The sequence below is a fragment of the Zonotrichia albicollis genome, chromosome 3 (genome assembly GCF_047830755.1).
Source record: "Zonotrichia albicollis isolate bZonAlb1 chromosome 3, bZonAlb1.hap1, whole genome shotgun sequence".
Classification (NCBI taxonomy): Eukaryota; Metazoa; Chordata; class Aves; order Passeriformes; family Passerellidae; genus Zonotrichia; species Zonotrichia albicollis.
In genome coordinates, this window is record NC_133821.1 from 41961871 (window position 1) to 41983320 (window position 21450).

The window sequence follows — 21450 nt, forward strand, 5'->3', positions numbered from 1 at the left end:
GGATTAGTGACAGTATCATATGATCTGTGCAGTGCATTAAGTAAGAGTCTTGCAAAAAGCTTAGAGTGGACAACTGTCAAAAGCAAAGTGCTCTCAGTGCAAGAAATTATGCTGGTAGCAATGGCTGGGAACAGTGTCCAGGTGAGTGCTGAAAGCATCCAGTGATGGAAGCAATTGGCTCTGATTGCAGATCCCTGAACTCCACTCTTAAGTTTCAACCAGTCAAATGAAGGTTCTCAATGGCAACAGCCTCACTGTACAGAAGGGAAATATCCCTGGCTTCTCGCTGCTTTAATCCCAAACCTGAAAGTATTGTGAGAAGAAAACAGGTTTTTTTGTGGTGCTGGCTGCAGGGAGCAGCAGTTAAGTGCAATGAAGAGGAATCAGACAGATGAGCTATCCTCTTGTCATGGTGGAAAGGCTGCCATGAGGAACGCCGAGGAAGCCAGAGTGGGTTCTGCTAGGATGGATGAGATAATGTCTGTGCACTAATGACTGCCTTTGTCTTTGTTTGGAAACAACAGTTAAGTGTATGTCAAGGTTGCCTAATGTACATCGCTCTGTAATGCTCCAGCACTGGGTGTCTGCGGGAAGAGCACAGCCAGGAGTTTTGTGTGGTGGCCACAGACTGACATGGGAGTGAAGAAAATGCCCTGCTGGAGTCTGGTTATCCCTCAAAGTCACCATAGAGGTGTCCCAGCCCATAAGGCCACCACCAGGACGCATCCCTTGCAGCTGCCTGTGCTTCAGCTGGTTCAGCACACTGTGTGTACTGTGGGGATCAGGACTCCAGGAGGAGAGATTCCCTAGTGGGCTGCAGCAAAGGGACAGGCACCCTCTCACAGCTGCTGACACTGAAAGGATGAAGGAGAGGACAGGTTCAGCAGGATGTTGTGTAGCAAGGTCACTATGGAAAGGAAGCTGAAAGGAACACAAGGCATGCACAAGACTCATGATGTTCCTGCAAGTGATCATAACAATACAGAGTGGAAAATTGCTTCTGTAGCAACAGTTGGAGAAGGGAAATCTCTTCCACAGGCTGGTGCCATGCCTTTAAGATGTTGTTGAGGGCGATACTGTACATCTCCTCTCTGAGTGCTTTCATCTTCTTGAACAATTGCTCTATCCATCCTTTTCCTAGGATGGAAGCTTTGGAGGTGAAGTATCTCCCACTATAGCCAGCACAGTTTCAATGCTCTGAAGCAGTGGCAGGGAGCACCAGGAGAGCAGAAGTGCTAGGACAAAACACCCTTTCTCCCGCTCTCAGAGACCAAGGCCTGTTCTCTGGTGAGGAGAGCACACAGCATGGTGTGGTGCTGACATCCATGAGGCTAAACCAACACCTCCTAAAGCAGGATGGCCTCATGGATGCATCCTGCTGGCAGCAGTCCTGAGGCCATGGTGTTCCTTGAACTGAGCACAGAAATACTTTAAACCTGTGAGCCCTGCCAATTGAAAATGCAGAAGAGGTAATATCTGAGAGATGTTTGGACTTCAGAGGGTAAAAGTCAAAGAAAAAAGGAAAGCAGTGCCTGGAGCTGACATTGCTTTTGGAGTCCTACCAGCTTTGGAAGTTTCATTGAATTAAAGGCGTTTCTATTTAATAAAATGTGTTTGCACTCAGGCTGCAAACAGAAACAGACATATAGCAGAGAGGGAGAGCAGCTGGTCCCCCACAACAGCCCCCCTTCTGCCACCATCAACACACTGCTGTGGCATCTCCCCTCTCCAGGGACTCCCAAAAGTAACGGGGTCCCTTTGTGCTGCAGTGCAGCTGCCCCTGGGGTGGGCTGTGAGGCAGCACTTGCAGAAACCAAGCAAGCAGCAATGAAAGCCCCAATGGGAACTATGGTGCACAAAGCAGTTTCACAAGCTTTGTGGTATGGTCATAAAATCAGGGCTAAGAATTGTCAAGGCATCACTGCAGTTGGCATTTCAGGATTTAACTACAAGAGTGGCCATCCTGCATCTAGGCCTCCCTTCATGTCACACCATGCCAGTGATGCTGAAAGCCACTGCTGTTTGGTTTAGCTCTTTGCATGTGCCCTGCAGGCTTCCCACAGGGACACTGACCAGGCAAAATCCTACTCATTTTAGGAAATCTGGTGAAATCCTGGATTTGGTAAGACCTTCTGGTGAATTCAGAAGGCTAGAAAGACCTAGTCAGCCCCCCAAAGACAGAGAAGGGAGCAAGCATAAGTAGATTCCACATCTATTGCCTTAGCCTGAGATATGCAGTCTCTGCAAAGTGGCAGGAAAACAAGCACTCAGCACACAGAGGAGATGCCTTGATGGGTGAGGCAGGACTGGCAACAGGCACCCACAGGAATTCAGAGCTGGGATTCAGCTGGCCTCCTCTGAGGCAAGGGGGCAGGGATGGGAGAGCCTGTGCTCCACACCCTCTGCACCCGTGGCAGGAAAATGGGCTGTGGGTCAGCTGCAGGCACACACAAACCACAGCAGGGTGGGATCCCTCAAATGAACTGAGCCACTGAGAAGCTCTTGGAAGACACTTTGAAACCATCTTTGCTTCCAGGAGAAGCTGTAAGCTCCCAAGTGTAAACAGGGACTCACTGGTTGGGTCTGTTCAGGAAAACACCACTTTGGTTCCTGCTTTACAAGGCAGCAAGTAGAAGAGCTGGGTGACAGCTCTCATCTTTGTGATTTGCTTCTGTAACCAGGGGCCAAATCTGCCCCCTCCTGCTCTCTCTCTGCATGTCTGCTGTACAAATGCCTCCATGTGAAATATTCACCCCAGGATCCTCTTATTGGAGAAGAGGAATTTTAAGGACAAGAAAAATCTTATCTATTCCAGATGAAGAGAACAGATGAAGCACCCACTGAAAATTCTCTTTAGTTCAGTGAATAACACATTGTGCTATTGAGACCTTGTTTGGTTGTAACCTATTTCTTTGTTCTAACCCATTTCTTTTTTTCCTTTTTCTTGATGCTATGTGGAGTCTCAGACAATCCTGCTAAACCCAAGAAACAGTGCTCCTTCAGATGAAAGAAACCCAAACAGGACCTATATGGAGGAAAAAAAAGAAGTTTTGGAACCAGATACAAGTTTTGAAGGAGGCTGCAGGAGTTTGAGGTTCCCAGAAGGGAATACCCTGATGTTCCTTCTGGACCCCAAACTTTTGTTCTGAGTGGCTTTTGTTCAACTGGGAGCTCAGCTGAGGAAAAGGTCTGAAGGAAACTAACACCATTGGGACACATGGCACAGGTGGCTCTGTAATTGTGGAATAATACAATGAATAATGAAGTTTTCTTTTTTTTTTTAATTGCTGCTTGGGTTTTGTGATGAAGATTCATAGCTAGCAAATATAACTCAGGTGATTAATAAGCCAGCACACAGGTATCCAGAGGGACACACAGCTAACAGTCAGTGCATGTGAATAAAGAAGCACAGTCTGAGAGTTTTCAACTCATTTGACCCATAGAAAGAAGGGAAGCAGACAAAAAGATATCTGTGATCTCCAGTGACCCAAAGATAGCTCTGCCACCTGGCAAGGGGGGATGCTAATAGGTACAGGAACCATTTGGAAAACTGTAGTTGAAAATCCAAATCCTACATGAAGCTGCTAGTTAAAAATCTGAATTTCCAGGTCCTGAGCTGGTGTCTTCAATCCATGCAGCAGTCAGCAGCTGAGCTGTGAGGTAAGTCTCACACTCTCTGGTGAGAGGCAGGTACTTGGGATTGCCATAGATCCACTCCAGCAGGAGAAATGGCCTCCAATTCCAGCCACAGAACACAAAGAGGTCCGTGCACACCAGGCATTTATTAACTTGTTCTAACATCAGGCTCTGGTTTCTGAGCTCCACCAACACTATTTTCTGTGCTTTTTCAACATGATGTAAAATTTTCTGGTGTTGCTTATGCACCCTTCATTCCCTAGGCTATCTCAAGGCAATCTCTCCTCCTTGCTCCTGGTCTTAAGGCTTTTAAAACCTTAATGTAAAATCAGAAGAAGATTTCTCTCCTGTCTGCTGTGGTATTCACTCCCCGTTGTTCCCTGTTGACCTTGAAAAACGATTCAGGCCCACTGTGCACTCCCAATCCCTGAGCAGACTTTGTGAGCTCTCTTTCAGCATACCTATTTAAAACTAAAAGCAAAACAAACACACAAGAGTCCACAGAAGCTCCATGTGTACCTTGTTACCTAGAAAGCAATTAAATCCATTATATTTTCTGCATTACTTTTAACGTGCTGTGTCTCAGGGGTTAGTGCAATGAGCATTAGTCATAAGCTAATCAGAAACAGAGGTGCTTAAATAATTCATGGGCTGCCTTTCTTCTGGAAGAACCTCAATACACAGCCCTGTCACACCATGAGTGCAGTGTTTCCAAAAGGCAGCTCACTTCACGGAGGGTGTCAGTCAGCCCAGAGACAGAGGCAGTTCCTGTGAAAAGCCATACTCACAGAGATGCACAATAAGCCGAGAATGCCTGCTTAAGAAAGCACATCTTTCTCCCAGAGGAGCCAGGGGAGACCTCTGCTGCACTCTGCTCTCCCCAGCACTTAAATGCCTCTCTGAAACACAAGAACAGAATAAAAACCTTTGGGCAAGGACCCAGGCAAGTCTGCAGGGATCACCTACACCTTGGGAACTGGGAAGAAAAGGAGGGAGCTGCTCCCAGTGGCAGCACTTAGATGGCATTAGTCCAGGTCTGTGTGGAATTTCTTGGGAGGCACAGTCATAGAGCAGTGCCAGGCAGGAAAGGGACACCCCTGTGCTGCCCAGGGCAGGGCTGGGGAGGGACCCCCAGCTGTTGTGTGAGAGCTTTTCCATGCCAGCCCAGCCTAATGACCCTACATCCCTAATGCCTAAGAAAGGCTGCTTGCTTCTGAGAGGCCTGGCTTTTTGATGACAAAATATCTGCTTGCTGCCAAGAGAATAATGTCTCTGACAGGGCAGGGACACTTCTGACCTCATGGGAAGAGTTGCTGTAAGGAAAAGTAATGCTAAAATTAGACTCTAAGCCCAAAAGGAGTGGGTCTGCCTGTGACTTGCAAGGAGGGGAAGTCTCATGCTAATGGGCGTTCCTTGGACTGTGTCAAGGGAAGGGATGGCTGGAAGTGGCATCTAATGAGAAGGGACCAGAGAGAAGGCATCATGGCATCAGAGAGGTGACAAGGACACAAATGATGTGCAGTGGAGGGGAAGGAGAAGATGAGAGTCCAGCTCCCACCAGGGAACACTGCCTTGAGTCTGGTGTGCAACCACAGTGACAGGGCTAGGAAGGAGGCAGCCAAGCAGGCAGCAAACAGCCTCTGTTTGTTCTAAGTTGATGGGCAATGTCTGACAAGTTCAAAGCTTGGGATGAGGGAGCTGGGGTGTAGACAAAAAAGGACAAGGAAATTCTCCCAGCAGAAGGGTAGAGCATACTTTTGACTGTCAGAACTGAAGAAGGTCACAAATTCTCCCAAAACACAGCCAGGCTGGTTAAGGGGCTTGACCTGTAGGATGGTGTTGTTGGATTTACTGACAGCTCTGGGAAGGAAAGAAATCACACAGACTCCTATGAGCTGCATTTCTGATTCAGGGTACATCAGCCAAGCAGCATCCTGCAGATTAAAAACATTTGTTACCTCTCTGATCCCCTGCTAAAAAATTAGTGCAAATAGAAGCATGCATATAGCATGCATATAGCAAAGATGTATGTGTTCAGCAGGCTGAAAAAACAGCTGGGAAAACCCCCTAGACCTAACAGCTAGAACAGAAACTCCATCTTATGCCATGGACCAAAATATTGTATTACTACATGTACTGGTTTGCCTATCTATGTGTGTCATCAAGCTTGGTGAAGTTATTCTCACCATTAATTTCTTGTGTCAAGGAGTTCCACAGCTTAGCATGTGCTGAGTGCATCAGCACAGTTTGATTTGGGGTAGTGGTTTGCCTAAAGGAGCTGAACTCGCTCTTATTTACACAGTGCATTCTCCTTATTCTACACATGCCAAGAATAAAGGTGAATGTGAGACAGCCCATGAACCCTGTTGGGCATCACAGTGTAATGCCCTCAGACCTGCTTGCTTCCCAGCACTTGCAGAGCAAGGCCAGCAAGGAGTTTCAGCATTACATGAGGATGCTACATGCAGCTGGATAAAAGCCTCCATATGGCATTCCCACTAATCATAGCAGACAGCCAGTGCTTTCCCCAAGAAGCACCTTTCAGTGGTCTCCTCCATAAATACTGCTATTTTATCAAGCACCAGAGCCATCCAGCACTCAGGGACAGGCTGCGTGCAGTCCCCAAGCTTCTCTCGTGAAGGAGCTGTGTTAGTGCCATTCTCAGTGCTGGCACATGGGCAGAGAGTGCCTGAGGAGCCAGGGCATCCCATCCCTGTGTGCTCATGGTGGGGTCTGAGGCTTCTCACACCCCATGGCTATACCATCCATGGCTCTCTAGGTGGAAGAGGATGGGCTGGGAGGTTGCTTGTGAACACATCATGACTACCTGCAGCCTCTGAGGACAGCCTGTTTTGGCACCTGGGGACGCTGTTCGTCCTGCTCTTGCTGAGCCCACCAAAAAACCCAAAGCTGTGCCTTCTCATTACAGCATCCTCTCTGAGTCCAGCTTCCTCCCTGCCTAATGTCAGAGTCAGATTGATATTTCAATCCACACAACCTATAATGGACCTTGGTAAAATCAATCAATACACATTCCCTCATTTCCCCAAGTCCGCTTGCTTAATGGAGGAAATAGCTGCTGCCTGAGACCTTGAAATTCAATGGGTCTTTTGTCCCCTACAAATGTACTTGACTGTGAATTTAGAAAAAAGTAAAAGCAGATCCTCATCATGATGTTTTTTTTCTTTATGTTTTTCAAAGGGAGAATGGAACAGGCAAAGTAATTGGTAGAGCATGACTATAGATCTTCATTGGGGTAAACCCAGCAGGACTGCTCAAGGATTTTCCCTGCAGCCAACCTGAAATCCCTCAGAATTAAGGAACTGGGAAAGCACCAGAAGTCCAGCAGTTCAAAGGGCTTTGCAGTTTGCCTTATCAGCTGTCACCTGTTTCAGAAGGGTGAGTGGCAAGAAGTTCTTCACTCTCTTTTTCTGTAGTGTGGAAGAAGTGTGCTTATAGGGACAGAGGCAAAGATAGATTTGCAGCCCTGTCACTTTGGTGTTTCTTATCCTCTGCAACTTAATTGCTAGGACCATGATAGAAATCCCTTTCCTCCTTTGCAGAAACACAGCTTGATGACAAATCAATGGCAGGAGTGAATATACAAGAACAAACCACAAGGCATGGACATTAGTCTGTGCTTTGCTGGGAAAGTCTTACCCTGAACAGTGGGATGAGCAGAAGGATAGGATAGGATAGGATAGGATAGGATAGGATAGGATAGGATAGGATAGGATAGGATAGGATAGGATAGGAGCAAAGCTCTCAGATCATGTCAAGCAATAGAGTTAACTCCTGAAATGTTTGGAAAATTCAAAGGAAATCTATGCTGGCTCACGCTGGACCTCATAGCAGGCAATACAGCAGACAATACAAAATCAGCATCTATGAATTAATAAAACAGCAGAAGAAAAATAAAAGAAATGTAATAAAAAGACTTGGTGAGCAGCTGGGACTAACAGAGGGAGCCACATCAGAAGAATATGTAGTGCCCTGCAGGGCTAAGAGGATGATGGGACCACCAATGTCAGCTCAGGCAGTTGCCTGCTGAGCCTACGTGTGCAGCCATGGCAGCAGCATTGTGCAGATGCTATACACTGAAGGCAATGGCCCCAGAGTTTTCTATTTGCACAGCTCCCACTTTTCCCGTGCCTTTTCATCTCCACCCACAGGGTGACCTCTCTTACCATCCCCTTTCTAGGCCAAGAAATGCTTTATTTATCCAGGGCCATTTGATGCCTCTATCCACATAAATTCAGCTTCCCTTTATTCTCTTGCACTTCTTCATATTCCCATTAGCACAGGTTTGAAGCAGAACATCAGCTCTTATAGCTCTTTACCAGGTTGTTTACTGCAGAATCTCTCTGAAGTCAGAGAAAAGGCAGCCCTGGTGCCAAATTCCATTTTAACTACACAATCAGTTATCAGCCCATTACCATAATAAGGAGATTAAAAACGCTGAGAAATGCACAGTTTACTCATGGCTGGGGACTTTGCTGCTGTCTTCCAGAGTCCCACAGGTTTCATTTTGTTCTGCTTGTCACTTTCCTCTAGGATCCCTGGGGAGGGAAGCAGGGCTGCAGGTAATGAGCAACACCATGTCCCAACCAAGGCTGGGGCAGGGGATTCCTTACACCCAGAGCCACTCAGGTGAACTAAATCAGGCCAGGACACCTATCTTGGGCCCTTGAACATTTCATTTCTTCCTTGAGTGTCTAACTGGAAACATTTCTCCACTGGCAAGGTTTCAGACATCTGTTCCCCCTGCATTCATTTTTCTGCCCATCATTCTTCTGGGACCAGACTGGGGATGGTTTCAGCCATCCAGAGTAATCCTGTCTGGATCCAACCCCATTTCTGCCTCCTATCTGCGGAGGGCAGAAGATAGGGTTTCAACAGCACACACTAATTCCCGAGTATTTCTATTTCTAAGAGGCTCAAAGGATATTTCTGAAGTAACAGATGTGCTCCATCACAACAGCAGGAAGGCAGGCAGAGACCAGGATGCTGATGGATGCCTCCTGTGAGCACTTCCCAGGAGTCTGCAAGTCAGACCTGCTCCAGACTGCAGCAGCTGAGTGCAAGCACAGAACAGAGCATTAGTTGCAATTTTGAGTCACCTGCCACCAAAAGCAAACATCTCATCAAGATGAAAGCAGTACCTGCATTGACTCCAAATTTATTCATGTGGCAACACCAGGAAACCTTCAACCATTACATTCAAATCCAAGCATTTTACAAAAGCAATTATCCAACTACAAGGTTGCTGCTATTTTGTATAAGATCAGTAAAAGCCAGATTTAGTTCCTCTCCCCAGAGTCTCTGGTTTTATTTTCTTTTCAGCTGCTGTCTTTCATTCCCACTGCCCAGACCAATTGCTAATGACTTCAGCTTCTCGCTCCAGGAGGCAGGGAGGCCTCTCTTCAGGGATGGGAGGCTGAATCAGGGCAGGAAGGATGGACACTTTTCCCTGCCTGGGGGCTAGTAAAGCTGCTCAGCTCCTTGCCCAGGTTACCGACACAAGCCAGCCAGGTGTGCTGGCAGCAAAGGCTCTGTGAGTTTCTGCCCCTGAGGTGTCTGAGCTTGGGAGTAGAGGCTGGGGGTAGCAGGGATAAGGGGAGGCAAGGGCATTTATGAAGCAAATACACAGATGCTGTAACTATAGCAATGGGAACAGAACTGGGAGCATAGGAAGACACAGCCTCTCAATATTGACCTTGTGTGTTGAATGTTTTGTGGCCTGCAGACCCAGAATACATTTGTTGCTACAGCATGAGAAAGAGCAGCATCACCTCAGGATCCAGATCCTGAGCCAGGATGGGAATTCACATTATATTGCATGGAAAAAAGGAAGCATTGTAACACTGCTGTACTACAGAGAAGGCACAAAACGCCAGCTATTGATGACAATTAAGTAGCCCTCCCCAGTTTTACAGTATTCTGCTTCACTCCTGCCCTGCTACCTCTGTCCTGTCCTTCCAAATCAGATGCTGTGCTCCAGGCTGCAGTCAGCTGCATTTCAAGAGTCAGAATAGCAACCCATAAACACGCTCACACACGCGATTGTTGTGCTGACCCAGAAACTTCTGGCTTTTCCTGCTGGCAGAGTTTGAACCTGCCAGCACTAGTCACACAGTGCATTTCTATCACTCCCAGAGGTGGTGGGAGTAGGAGACTCCCACACTAATGAGAGATCCAGGAGAGGTTAAGCTGGAAAGTGAAGCTGCAAGCAGGTGCCCTGAGCCAGGGGCTTCACCAGCCTCTGCTACACTACCCTTACACACACACACACACAAGTTTTGACTCTAAACTCACCCCCAGCAGGGTTTGCTGTGAATGTAGTTTCATTCCCCAAATGTCCTGCAATGGCTTGGGGCTTGGAGCATTCCTATGAGACTGCAGATACCCTCTGAAAGCACTGTGACAGGGTATCACCCCAGTGAGAAGAGTCTCTGGGTGAGAGACACTTGGAATAAGCACTGGGTATGGGTGAGCTGTTTATGGCTGTCCATGTAATCGATATGAGACAGCAACAAGTCAGGGGGAGGGGAAAATATTTACAGGGTCCCGAAAGAGCATGGCATCTGCTGCATGTCTCCCTCTGTCTGCATTAACCGCTGCCTGCTCCCAGTAAGGGCTCAGAGCTGGGGGTGGGGTGTTGGTGTTCCCTGGAGAGATTTTCCTCCTGCACCTCTCTAGTTAAGATATCAGAAGTGAGATTTGTCACTTAACCATCTGGAATAGGAGATCACAGGAGGCTGCTGCTCCTCAGTCTGTCACACTCCTTAACTGTGCTAATGTCATTCAGATGTTTCACAGAGCAGCCCTGACAAGCAGGCATGAAATTAAGATGTTTGTGGAGCCGGCCAACTGGGAAATGACAATGGCAGACTGGGGAAAGGCAGAGGAGGGGGGCGCATCCAGAAGGAAGAAACTGTGCTGGAAACTATTTGCTTCCTCTTTCTCCCATGGATCTGCAGCAGCTTGGACAAGCTCAGACAGAATGGCTGATGCAGTGGCATCTCCATGCCAGGGAAAGCCTGGGAGCAACTCCCCTGCTTGCCCCTTGATGCTCTCCTGTTGTCCAGCCTCAAGACTGAGCCCAAGACAATCACTCGTGTCCTCACTGACCTGGAATTTCTAGTAGGAGAATTTCTATGCCGGGGAAGGACACATATCCTGTGGGACAGTTCAGTTTGGAAGCAGGCTGAGGGAAGATGAGTTAGCCAGAAGCAGAGGCCACCCTTGAACCCCACAACACCACAGCCCTGGGGGCAGCCTGGGCTCCTGCCTCTGTCCTAGCAATGCTGCAAGGTGCTGGAGCAGCTGGATATCATTTCACACTGCAAAGCAGTTTTATCAGCAGGGAGTTGACATGGGGCTTTAAAACACTTTCTAATTAAGGAGCAGGCCAGCCTGGAGAGCAATTAGGTTTGACGCATCCCGTATTTGAAGAAGTCTGTGTTGCAAGCTCTGGAAAACATACTGAGTTTCAGCAATTAAATCTTCTTCCCATTCCTCCCCAGCCTCCTCATTTGCAGAAACATCCTTGCTGGACAGCTCCCAGCCAGTGTACCCACATGGCAAGGCTGCAGCTGAACTGGGGGTGATGCAGCTGGAGCAGGTGAGGTGAAATGCACTGAGGTGGTGGGGAGACAGCACGGTGCAATTCAGCCTGGGAGGAGGTAACTCTTTGTATGGCAAGTAGGCACAGCTGCCTATTTTAATCCAGCCCCTCTCCCATTCCCCCATCCTCAGGGCAGCAAAACTGTGGCTCCCTCTACCTCCTGGGCTTCACAGAGATGTTGAGCTGCTGAGCTGAACGGGATTCATGGCCAGCAGGGAAGTCATTTCAAGTGTGGCACTGCCTGCAAGCCAGGAATGATGTTTCACTTTCCTACAGACTCACAGCTTGCCTTTGAGTCAGCCCATGAAGCTGGGCATGTCTCAGTTTCCCCTGCTAAAAGACAGCAGTGAAACAGCTACAGTGAGGTTATTTTGCTTCGTCTATTCCGAATGCCAGCAGAATTTGTTAAAACTATCTTTCTTTATCTTTTGCTCTACAACTACAAAAAAAGATTACTTTCTTCAAAAGAATCCATGAAAATACTTCACTTTTTCGGGCATGTCATTTTTCCCTGAGTGGAAATAGAGGAAGAGAGTAGATATTTGTTATACAAATTCGTGATTTTCCTCCATCTACAAAACATGATATCTAATAGAAAAAACAAGCTGCCCCCCCTCAAAAAAAAAGTGCATAGGAAAGAGAGTTGCTTTTATATTTTTTATAAGAAAGTATTTCCAAAGAAAACAAGTGAATTATTTCCAATTAGAACTTCATGAGAGTACAGACTCTGATGCTAAGCTCACTCCACTGCTGGTCAGCTCCTCCTTTCCTTGCTCGGCAAGCAGCTGCCTGCTTCCCACCTTTGAGGGTAGGGAAGCAGGGGATGGAAAAGACTTTAGGATTTCAAAAGCAGGGAGAGACATAGAGAGGGGGAAAGAAGGAAAGAAAAATGGAAGGAAGAAAAACTAAAAGAAAAAAAAAGGAAAAGAGGATGAAAGGGAGTAACAAGAAAATAAAGAAAGAAGGAAAGTAGAGAGTGAGTGAAAGAGACCATGCTGCTCTCACTGCTGTAAGAAATTAAAATAAAAACCTCCAAGGTTAAAAATCTGCCAATTCAGGGGAGGGAGATGGGTGCAGAGCACTAACTGAGGAGAGAAACACTGGGAAGGTGACACAAAGAGCAGGGTAAAAGAGAGGGAAGAGGGGTGGAAGAAGCAGGTGGCCACAGGACGTGAGCACACACCAGGGGAAAAATTTGCAGTGCTCCTGTGCCTTACTTTGGTAAGTACCAGGGTTTTTTCCTCATCCTCAGACATGGGGGTGTTCTTCCTCCACCACATCCCCCCATCTCCCTTGCCCACTCTTCTCTCTCTGATCTTTCTTCTTCTTTTTCTACTTTCCAGATACTTTTCCATATTTCCATCCTGTTTTGCCCACACCTTCCTTCATTCATTCCTTTTCTCCTCTTCTCCTGCCTCTCCCTGTCTCTCCCCCACCACACTTCTCACATTGTCTTCCCTCCAGCTCCCTGAGGAATTCTCTAATGACTTAAATGAAACACCAGCCTTCACTATCTCCAATAACCCTCCTTGATCCCCAAGAGGACCCTGCCGTGCACAGCAATTAGGAAACCCGTGCCTGGGGCTGCTGCATTTGCAGTGTCAGCATGGAGATCCTCTCTGCCCTCTTCAGGAACAGAAGGAGGTCTCCATAAAGTTGGGAGCACTGTCAGCACAGGGACAGACGCTACTGCAGAGTCTCAGGAAGGCTTTCCTGAGCCATCCAGGTCCCTTTCCCTCTGTTCCTGCCCTCCCTCAGCATGTCTCAGCCCAGCAGCAGTGCAGAATTTTTTGTGTTCCTCGCACCCAAAGAGCCCCAGCAGCCATTAACCCATGAGGGCATCCAAAGTCTCTGGTCCACTTGGGATGGAAGCAGGGAGTAAGACAATGTTGTTCTTCCGCCCTTACAGATGTGGGTGGCTTGAACAGAAGTCCCTAGGGCCTTCCCAGATATGCACAAGGTTTCTCCCTAAAGCCTCTGGTTCCCTTAAAACTCCTCCTTTCAACCAAGCTATCAAAACCACCACCAATGAATGTTCTGAATTTCCAGAGAACTCGGCTCCAGTGTGACCCTTTCAGCTGTGGTTCTCTCCAAAATCTCATCTCTTTGTGGCCTCATTCCTCTTAGTGAAGTATCCCAGACAAAGGCAGACAAAGGCAATGCCTCTCTTGTGCGCTGATGAAAAGCATCTTTCAAAAAGCCTCTTGGGAAACGCTTCCCATCGGAGTTAATTCTGCTGCTCTTTGAGCCTATCTGCCCCTCTCCTCTGCTTTGTCTTGGTTAGCCTCTGTTTGTGGGAAAACAGCATCTCAGAACAGGATTCATTTCACTGTTGTTTTTCTTATCTCAGCAAGTAACCCTCTGGTCTCTGCTTGGTCAGGTGAGGAAAACAGACTCTTCCATGACATCATTTGTCTCATACTAAGGTCAGTGTTTAAACTTAGTTAGACAAAGCAGGTCCTAAAAGCACCTTTGCCCTAGGGAGAAGGGGAGCAAGGGGCTCAGAGACAAGCAGGCTGAGGCAGGCAGTGCCCTGAGGACCAGCCTCAGGGACTGTCCCCCATCCACCCTGCCCCTGGGAGCCTGAGGATGCTTGTGGGGGCAGAATGGATCTACAAGGAAGGGGCCAGAGTGAGACAGGGGTGCACATAGGCACAAGATGCAGAGATCACCGGGAGTAAAAAACCTCAGGAGGAGAAAATGAGCTACACACATTCCCAAACCTCGGGTCCCCAGCAGTCCCTCTCCACAGGCTCAACCTGTGCAGGGCTGGGGGAGGCAGCCTTGGTCTCACTGTAGCAACAAGACTGTCTTTCACAACGCACCATCTGGTGGGGATATTTTGGGGGGTTTTTTGTGTGTTTGTTTGTTTTTTGTTTGTTTTTTGTTTTGGGTGTTTGTTGTTGTTGTTGTACTGTTTTAATTTTTTTTGTTGTTGTGCTGTTTTGTTTTGTTTTTTTTTCCCTGCCACTAAAGGGTCATTTATGGGGGATTTAAGACTTTAAAGCTGGTTTTTATCTCTCCTGCATGCCTTGGTGAACAGAGGCAGCAGGCTCACTGCACGCAGGCACTCCCCGCGCAGCCCCAGGATAAGCAATTAAGCAGCCACACGCCAGATCGGGATTAACTGCTTCCCTCTTTGTCTTGAGACCTTTCTGATTGCTCTTCCCCAAGCCTCTCTTCAGTCTCCCTTCATCCAAGCCCTCCCATCCCATCACTCTTCTCACCTCAGGCAAGCTCTCGGTGTCTAGACAAGGAGTTGAGGAGCACAGGTGACACCCCAGTGCCTGCCTTGCCAAAACTGCTCCATGTCACAGGGGTGGCTCTGCTGGCAGGTGTTACTCACTTGTCCCCAGCTCAGCAAAGCGAGGGATTTCATGGATGGCTCTGGCATGTAACCCTAGGGTATTCACCAACAGAAAGGTGCTGGTTTCGTCTGGAGGAGAGCAGAAAGGAGGAATGAAATCCTTATTTCAGAAGCTCATTGTAGGGTAATTATCAAACAGCAGCAGTAGGCTGGGATGCTTGCTAATTAGGCCACATTCTTTATGACTAGTTATTCTAAGCTGTAATTTGACAGACTTGGGGAGGGGGGGAGGGAACGTGCACATAAATTTGTTTTTAATTACATTTGGTATGCTAATTTCTGATATAAAATAAATATTTACCAGAAGCAATATTTCTTCATTTCACGCTGGCTGCACTCTGGCATTTATCGAGGGTTACAAACAGACTGCTATCACCCAGCCCTCCTTGCTGCCAGATCTTCCCCTTGCCTCCCCTCAGCCTGAGAGGGAGAGGGATGGATCCAGCTGTGGCTTGGGAGGGGAAAGCAGCAGGGAGAGAGAGTCACAGTGTCTTTCCCTTTGTCCAGTGGAAATGTGTCCTTTTTCTGCCGAGTGCCCCTTTGGACTGGGAGCTCTCAGCCAGCTGCTGGCCACCCCTCCAGGGCTGAGAGCCTGCCCAGGCACTCCCCTGAGGAGATGGGAGATATTGTTCTCCTGACAGGCAGGGAGATATTGTTCTCCTGCCTGGCTCTTGTGTGGCAAAAGTGCCTCTCCAGCAGCTCCAAGGCTACAGACCTCTATTCATGCAGCCTCTTCAACCTTTACTGCTTTCAAGGCTTTTTTTTTTTCTTCTTCTATGTATGAATTAAATAACATTTCAAGAATGGAAAGCTGCTGCAAACTGAAAGCCACAAATATTTCACTGTGGTTTTGACAGTCTAGGAACTTTTCCTTCCCTACAAATGTATGCTCTTGCACATATTTTTTTTCTTCCCATCACTGAAGTCAGCACTTATTGCTGCACCATCTAGATTTCAATAAACTGGATCTTTCCAGTGGAAAACACCATTGCTGTGGCACTTCTTGATCAAATATTAGCTCAAAATGCTCAGGTTATTGCAAAGTATACTTCTATCCCAATCAGGTAACTTCTGACCTGGTGCAAAGTATGATCTCACCGCTTGACCTGACCTAGGCTGTCCACCTGGAGCCAAGACAGTCAAGAGACACTCGCAGACCCATGTCCTGATGTTCTGGTGATACACCATGGAAGAAGTTGGAGTGACCAGGGTTTCAGATACTTGGATCACCTGGGGATGTGTATTACCTTTGCCAATCCTCCAGATGGATTATTCTCATCACTTAGGTCATTTTGATTTTTTTTTATAAGGTATGGACTTCTGTGACATAAAGGAAGTTCATACTACCACTGTGCCATGTCAGATGCTTTGAATTACCCAGCAACTGAAGAACCACCCCAATATAACCAAAAAACTCAATTTTTTTTGTTTTTGTATATGTGAGCCACCTCTCAGAAAACTCTTGTCCTTTTGTAGTGCAGATATTTGAAATTAAACCCTTCAATACCTTAGCACCTCGAGGCACTAAGGGAAAAGACACAGAGTTTGGGTGTTGAGAAAATTGTATATGTGAGGTCAGAAACAGCAGGAGGAAGCCCATCAGAGAAGCAGAGCTCTGGGGGTGGTTTTGCCTTGCACAAGCATTTAATCCACTCTGTTGACACAAACTACCACTGAGGAGATCATCCACTGATTCGCAGTTATGTGAGTTTGTACACCCGAGCTGGAATTTTTCAGAAGTGCTTAATGGCCATGCACTATTTAATACTTAACACATGTTCTTCCTTCCCTTGCAGGTTAGTTGCATTTGGGCTGTTGGCACAAGCTGCCTGCTCCCAGCCCAATGCCAGGTTGCACGGTGGCCAGGAGCAGGAGTCCTGACAGCCAGCAGCATGGAGAAGGGTAAGCCAGCTGACTCTGTCCTGCCTTGTAGCTTGGCACACAGAGCACAGCCAGGGCTTGGTGGAGTTCCTCTTTTAGTACCATATTCCCACAAGGACAGCCATTTGTCTCTTCAGCTTGGTGCTTCTTTATAGGTGGGAATTGCATGATGGAATGCTGTAACAGAGATGACCCACTTATCCCGTCTGGGGATCCCATTCCTGACTATCAGGGCATGGTTATTCCTCAGCACTTCCAGTCTTATCACCAAGCACCTCCAGACAAATATCCCCATGTCTTCTCCCCTCAGAGGAACCAGGGAGAAAGTTTCCAGGCTGAGGGATCACAATGGCAGTCATTTTTCTTTGCTCACGGTGACTCCCACTGCTCCAACCCCCCCAGTTTCCCCTCTGCCTTTCTGGCTCCAGCTCATTCACAGCCTTTAGCAGAGTCAAGATCTTCCTCAAAGCCTTTCCCAAGTTCTGCTCCTGACAGCATTTGAGTGCCACAGGTACAAATGAATTATTCAGTGCTTCCCCTGTTGAATCTGGTGGCTTTATTATCTTCACACCTGATGAACTGAGGGACAGAAAAAAGCCAAATTCATTCAAAATTATCATTAATTTGGGATGCTAGATTTGCAAAGATCTTGAAGTCTGATTTTTCATGGTTTACATGGGATTTTATGTGTTTGAAGCTTGAATCCATCTGGTTATAATAAGGAACAGCACAAATCAGGCTCATTATTCAGGAAAGGAGAAATGAGTTGCTCTCCATGAATGTCTTACCTTATGCCACCTTTCCCTGACAGCAAGGAGCAGAGTGACAGAGGAAGAAAAAAAGCCACTCTCTTGGGGTGGGCAGCATGAGATCATTCTTCTGCATCTTGCATTTCCCTCATTTAGTCCTTCCTAATATTCACCATGAGCTGTAGCTAAGGCACCACTTGGAGGGGGAGCCTCCTACAGCCTTACCCTCACCTGCATCCCAGGGAATACTCCTCTAGAAAATGGGGAGTTGGGAAACAGCTTTCAGCAGTAGTGCTGTAGGATGCTTTGTGGACTGAAAACTTTACCATGATACAGCAAAGTAGCAGCTGCACCAGAAAAATCACCCTCTGGAAGTGCTGTCAAATTGGGCTGCAGGAGCTACAGGAAGACAGAGCAAGCTCAGCAAACACAAGTGCTTCTGAGGACAGAGCAGTCCAGATACAGCCAGTCTCTACAGAAAATAGATGGGCCATGGAGTTTGCAAAGATGCATGGCTTTTCACTGGGGCAGTTCTAGATAGGTTGAGTGGAATTTTACAAACATTGATTCCTGTCTCCGACATGTAGGCTTGCACTTCCCAACCACCCATCTGTCAGAATTTTGCTCAGCGTTGTCAGAGCAGTGGTGTTTGTTTTTTCCCTAATCTTCTCTTCAGAAATGAATGACCCAATTTGGATGAAACATTAAAACAGCCCAAGGCATATTTTCAGCTTTGAAAACCCCAGCTTGCACAGTTAACATATGGATCAACTTTGGAGCAGGCACGGAGGAATCAAGGTTTTGAAACTAGTGGTTCTAGTGTAGCAATGAGTCTGGATGTAAGGAAAAGATACCAGAGCCAAGCTAGTCATCAAGACACAGGATTTCTAGCTTCTCTTTTTGTTTTGAGTGCCATCATGCTGCTTTTGGAAATTGCAGCAATGACACAAGACCTGAACTGCACCTGAAGATTTCACTGGCAAACTGTGGAGATCCCTAAACACTCTTCCCTTCTTCCCTTCCTCTCCCAAGGCCAAAGAAAGCTCCAGCTCTCTCGTGCGCCAAACATGGACTAATTTTCATCTCTTTTCTCATTTTTCAATATGTAGGAGAGATTACCATACAGATTCTCATACTCATCCCTATCTTCAAATTTCATCCCTTACTCCTTTTAGAACCCCTTTAATCAGAGTCAGAAAGCAAGCCCTTATCAGAAAGCACCCACTTTCTCCAGACAGGAATCTTTCACAGCAAAACTGTGAGGCCCCTGGAAGCCTCTAACACATCAGCCCTGGCTCTACCAATCTTAACACTTTAAGCACATTCTGAGGGTCCACACCAAGCTGTTTGTGATTGTAGGATAGCAAATGTGTGACCAAACCTGTGACTCAGTGATGAACTGGACAACTGTGTGTCAGCTTCAGGGAGGGAAATCTGAGTCTTCCTTCATTGTTTGGGAGGAGGAAAGAGATCTAATCCTGCTGACAAGCTTTCTCCATGCTCCTGGAATTATTTCCCTTGGTTTGGAGATTCTCCATCCCCCACATTTTTCTTCCACTTCAAACTCTGCCAAGTCTCACTCCATTTGAATTAATTTTAAAGGCACTTTTTAAAGCCTCTCACAAAGGATTTCATAATGTGTTCCAACAGGAGCCATTGGAAAAAAAGAATCCCCTCCTTTATTATCCCAGCTGGAAAATGCTGTTTCAGTGCTCTATAAAATGGTTGTGTATCATGCCCAGAGGGTCTTTGCTGCAATTTAAAGCCCAGGGTGGGTGAAATGTCAGCTACAGTTCAGCCAAGATGGGGTCCCTTAGGCTTTGAAATGCGGTCTGCGGCTCCCTTAATGTCACCCTGTCCTCCTAATGGGTATGTAAAGGACACAGGGGGCACCAAATGATGAGAAATTAACATCAGAAACTGTGCTCACTCTTCCTCAGTCTGGAACCTCATCACTCCTAAAACATTACAAACTGGCAGACAAGAGAGGGATGGGGGCCAGCTCTGTTGGTAGAAGCATGAAAGGACATGGAGAGGACACATATCATTGCCCCATGTATGCTGGAGGCTAATTTTTTAGCAAATCTCATAGAATTTCACAGGTACTGGCTGGTGAAACCAAAAGGATGATGACTGGGATCAATCCCGCTCCAACTCTTCTGTCCACAGACCTCAGCCACTCTTCTCCCTAAACAGGATTGTTCCAGACCAACAATGTGGAGAGCACAAAGCACTTTGAGGAGAGGTAAGTTGCCTGTAACAGCCAAGAGGCAGGCAAGAGAAGGCAGGAGTGATGAGAGCTGAGCTCCTGTCCTCAGCACTCGACTGTGGCCAAGTGAGAGCACAGGCACTCACTCCCTTGAGTCCGGCTGTGACGTTTTCCTGTCTGACACCTTGCCCAATGCATTGCCTTGGATGTGTGCCTGGCTAATGAGATGACAGGAGACAGACATGAGGAATGAACCTCACATGGCTAATCCTCTACCTTTCAAGTGAACAAAAAGCTCTGTCAACAGCCCTCAAACAAAAAAGAAAAAAATAAAAGGATGGTTTATATTTAGCTGATGCTGTGGAACCTGCAGGCTGCATTCTAATTAGCTGGGGAGAGTAATGAGCTAAACCTGAGGCATGGGGAAGAAGAGAAGGTCTAAATACAAACATATTATCCTAACTGTTGAGATGGCAGAAAATTATTTCTTCTAGGTTGTTTGTTTCCTTGTTTTTATGAGAAAAAAAAAATCATAGGAGGAACTTCAATGGATAGTGACAGCCTGGTAAATACCTGGTCTCCAAAGAGCTGTTCCATTTGACAATTACTGTTCCTGATTGGGATTGCTGCTGGATACCTGTTGAGTGGACAGCAGCAAGGCCATGGGTTGGTGCTGCTGACTGTGATCATGTAGCACAGGCACAAGGACAGGCACAAAGCTTCCTAATCCCTTCATTCCAATCACAGCTGTGTGTCACCTCCAGGCAGGAGGAAATCCAGGTTAGCTCTGGTGTTAACCACAGCAGAAAAGTCATAGTAGGTGCTGTGACAGCAAGACAGCATTTCCTATGTTCTTTCCAGAGATTCCTAAGGAAGTATATACTGGGTAAGGACGATTCCCTGCTTTTATTTGGCATTTTATATGGATAGAAAAAACATCCCTGCTGAAATACTGTGGCATTGTGGCAAGTTATTATCAGGGAAAAGGAGAGCAGAGCTTTTCCTGGAGTCAGTAGATGCAGCAAAGAAAATGCCTTTTTGCCCAAGAGCCTTTCTATTCCCCCTAACTCAAATACTAATTCAATTAGGTTCAGTCAAGTTAAAGTAGGTCTCTGGTTTGTTCTGGTTGAGGCTGATCTGATGGGTCTTTTTGAATCTGGTCTGGTTTGGTCATAGCTTAGAGTTTTTGGATTTCACATGGCTTGGTTTCGTTTGATTTGCTTCAGCAGCTCTCAGCAACTCATTATCAAAGGTTTTTTGCCAGGTTGGCAGGTTCTGCCACATGAAATCCCAATGAACACAAAATGAAAAAGAAGTTTTTGTTCCAAGCAGACTCAAAATTGTAAGAAGGAAAAACCAAAGACCCTTAGGATAAATTCAGATCATTGCAACCAGCCAAACTAACAGTGGGCTCAGCGGCAGCCTGGGAAAACTCAGGCTGATCTGCTAGGAATGACAATAAGATCAGCTATGCTTTAATCAACAGATTGAACACAGTAGGGGGGCTCTTCCAATTTGCTTTAGGCTGACAGCTTCCAGAGACTTTTCCTCAGGGCACAGTGAAGCCTAACCCCTCTGTTGCCTGGCAGAGGATGATGTACACACCATGAGGGTGCCAGTGTGGGATTGTGCACATCTCAGGGGAGAAACCCCTCGTCACAAAGGCTGTGGTGAGACCATGGAGAGCAACATAAAGGGCTGAAAAACCCAGCCTGGTTTGGCCATACAATGGGCCACATCAGAGTGCAGCAGGGAAGAAGATCACCATGTATCTGTGATCTACCACACATCAAGTGTTATATCACCAGTCACCCTTATCAGTTCCCTGCCTTATCCCAGCTCTCAACCATTTGGGGATTTCTCCTGCCCCTTTTTCTCAGCTGCCATGGAAGCAGGAAGGAGTCTCTCCTCTGGGCATTAGAGAGGAAATAAATGATACAATAATAATAATAAAACCAAATCTGCTAAAGAAATGATGCAT

At 46.9% G+C, this 21450-nt stretch overlaps 1 long non-coding RNA gene across 2 annotated transcripts in view; it reads right to left on the reverse strand.

Annotated features, from left to right (window-relative positions):
• LOC141728653 (uncharacterized) overlaps positions 1-21450 on the reverse strand; it is a 110737-nt gene that overhangs the window by 26201 nt on the left and 63086 nt on the right. The gene's annotated exons all lie outside the window — the stretch shown is intronic.